Source organism: Ursus maritimus, unplaced genomic scaffold, assembly GCF_017311325.1.
Source record: "Ursus maritimus isolate PB19 unplaced genomic scaffold, ASM1731132v1 scaffold_14, whole genome shotgun sequence".
NCBI classification, from domain to species: domain Eukaryota; kingdom Metazoa; phylum Chordata; class Mammalia; order Carnivora; family Ursidae; genus Ursus; species Ursus maritimus.
Window position 1 is genome coordinate 52,361,169 of NW_024423786.1, and position 3,564 is coordinate 52,364,732.

Consider the following 3,564-nt stretch of genomic DNA (forward strand, 5'->3'; position numbering starts at 1 on the left):
CAGGTCCCAGACAACAAGCGACAGCCCCTGTGTCCCAGAGCCCCCTGAAATTATTCAAACTAGCCAGTCCTAAGCCTGTTTACTCTTCCTTGCCCACATTTCCTGCCTGACCCTAGTGCCTCTCTGAGGGGCCCCCCCAAAGCATGCCCCAGTCCCTCCACTTGGGAACTGTAACAAGCTAGCTTTTCAATGGTAGTGCTCTCCTACCCTGTCAGCCTCACCTTCCCAGATCATAATAAACCTATATCCTAACACAGACTCCTTCCATCGTCCTTCTGCTTGGAATGCTCAGTGGTGTTTGGATGGCCCCGCCCAGCACCTCTCGGTTATCCGGTTATCCGTGCAGTGCTGCCTCCACCATTCCTGTGGTTCGTTAAGAGCTGAACATCATTGTTTTCTCATGCTCTCCCGGGACAAATTTGAGATGCAGCGCACCTGACTCCACCGCAATTAACTTTCTCTGCAGTAGAAAGGAGAAGCCGGAAGAGGCTTTGATGTAATACCTTCCCCCGGAACCTCCATTCCTTGACAGTTCATCACTGTTTGGATGGAGAAGGAGCTGGTGGGCTAAGTGGGGAGTGACACATTCCAGGGAGGTTTATCAGGAGTCACTGTGAGATGGGGAGAGCTATGGGTGTCTCTCTGGGTCTGCTCACGGCCCTAGATCAGTGGACTTCAGAGTAAGGTAGGAAAGGAACGAGCAGGAGATGCGTCTTTCACCTGTGTGTTGTGCAACCTGAAGGCATAGCACTGCGGAGGCCAGGGACCATTTTCCCAGGCCGAGGACCAAATATCTGGATATTTGACATCATCCTTGTGGGTTAAGTCCATGACAGTGTGTGGGTTTTGGTGAGGTAGGTTCTCCAGGTATGACGGAACCAGTTCCATTATCTGTGTGTCCTCACACAGGCATTTATGCAGGTGTTGCTGTATCAGCAGGTGAGTTTTGGGCAGGGATGTTGGTATTTCTGTTTTGGGTTTTTTTTTTTTTGAATCCTAAACTTTCACATTTATGTAAATGTCCTCTCAAAACGTTCAAACACATAAAATGTTCTATCAGTTTAATCTTGAAGAAACCCTCTTTTGGAGGTTTGCCTCCTTCTGGCTGAGCGGGCTGATAGCTGTTGTCCTAGGATTCCCCCTTCACCATCATTCTAAGGATTCTTTCAGGTTGAATCCTGTTTCTTCTCTTTAGGTTGATACCTCAGTTAGGTGGCACACGTGCTCCCTGAGTAGAGTTCAGTGGAGATAGATTGGAAGAAAAACCCATCAGGTCTAGAAAAAATGTTATTTTAGGGGTGCCTGGGTGGCACAGTCGTTAAGCGTCTGCCTTCGGCTCAGGGTGTGATCCCGGCTTTCTGGGATCGAGCCCCACATCAGGCTCCTCCGGTGGGAGCCTGCTTCTTCCTCTCTCACTCCCCCTGCCTGTGTTCCCTCTCTTGCTGGCTGTCTCTCTCTCTGTCAAATAAATAAATAAATAAAATCTTTAAAAAAATGTTATTTTATTCTTATACTTACATGGTTATTTGACCAGCTATAGAATTATAGGTTGCAATTAATTTTCCCTGGGCATTTTAAAAGATTGCTCCATTGCATTCTAGCATTTGGTGTTCCGTTGAAAAGTTCAAGGCCACCCTGGAGGGGCACCTGGGTGGCTTAGCAGGTTAAGTGTCTGCCTTCAGCTCAGGTCATGATCCCAGAGTCCTGGGATTGAGTCCTGCTTTGGGCTCCCTGCTCAGCGGGAAGTCTGCTTCTCCCTCTGCCTGCTGCTCCCAGGGCTTGTGCTTGCTCTCTCTCTCTCAAATAAATAAAATCCTTACAACAAAAAAACTTAAAAAAAAGAAAATTTCAAGGCCATTCTCATTCTCAACTTTTGTAGGAAACCTGTTTTCTCTCTCTGAGAGCTTATAAGGTACATTCTTTTTGTTTATTCTAATGTTATATGAAAACAATGAATCATGGAACAATACATCAAAAACTAATGATGTACTGTATGGTGAATAACATAATAAAAAACTAAAAAAAAAAGCAATTTTCAATCTTGAAATTCATGACTTTTGTTCAGGGAAATTTTCTTGCCCCATATTTCCATACTTCTGAAATGCCTGTTTTTTTTTTTTTAAGATTTTATTTATTTGTCAGAGAGAGAGAGAAAGAAAGCACGCACAAGCAGGGGGAGTGGCAGGCAGAGGGAGAGGTAGGCTCCCTGCTGCAAGGAGCTCAATGCAGGACTCAATCCCAGGACCCTGGGATCATGACCCGAGCCAAGGGCAGACACTTAACCAATGGAGCCACCCAGGCGTTTTGATGTTGGGCCATCTGGATTGATTCTCTGATTTATTTACCATTTCTCTATGACTTTTCTCTGTGCCTTTTGTTGTTTTGTGATGTTTTCCTACATTTTATATTTTAATCCTCCTATTGTTTTTTGTTTCTCCTATCATTAAAAAATTCTAACATCTTTTTGTTCTTTAAAGAAAAAATCTTTTTCTTGCTTCACAGATACTGTCTTTTTAGTTATACCTCTGAGTTCTAGTCAGTTATAGCTCTAAAGTTACTAAGAGTTTCTTTTTTGATTTCTGCTTCCCTCAGTCTGTTTCCTCCGAAGTGCTTTCATTTTCAGTACGACTGTTGTGGTCTCTGTCTCTTGTGTGAGATGCTGTTTGGTTAATTGGGTAAAAAGGTGAATAGAAGCTCTGTGGACATGAGCTAGTCTCGTTTATACTTTGGTTTTCTATTTAGAGTGATCTGGCTGGGCTGTTTCCTTGGGACTTCCTTAATGGTAGTTTTTGTTTTGTTTTATTTTGTTGTTGTTTATGCTTATCTTTTGTTTTGTTTTCTTTTTTTTTTTTGGTCTGGTTGAGCCCCCAAAAAAGACTCTCTCACAGAAGCCAGTCCTTTGGATAACTACCCCGAATGTTGGATGAATGCTTTAACTCTTTCTCTCCAGAGGAAACCAGGATTTGGGTTTTGTGCCCCACTTGCCCTGTGCTGAGGTGGGTAAAGTTCTGTGGCCAGTGAGAGCATGCTTTCCAAATCATCACCTTTGTTCTCAGTGTCTCCCAATCTGGAACACTTTCCCATCAGTGCTCAGGCTCAGGCAAGACAGAAACCAGTCCCTCAGGCAGCCCCTCAAGACACTGGAACTTTGGATTACAGTCCGGTCCTTTCCTTCCCTTCTCTGGGACAAGCCAGGAGCTGGGGACTTTCTCCTGATTGTGTGGCGCTGTCGTATGGGAGACATTATGGGGAGAAGGTGCCATGTACTTTCCTATTGGCTTTGATGCAGCTGGTCTCATGCTCGATTGGGGTGCAGGAGCCCCTCACCTAGTCTCTGGATTTTTCACGAAGGGAATCAATCCATATGCTGTTGAATCAGTGTGTCCATGTGGGAAAGGAAGTCCGGGGCTTCCCATTGTGGCTAATCTTCTCTGGGCTGGTCATATTGGATTAGAGCCCGCCCTAATGACCTCATTTCAACTTAATTCCTCCTTTAAAGACCCTATCTCTAATGACAATCATGTTCTGAGGTCCTGGGGGGTTAGAATTTCAGTATATGAAGTT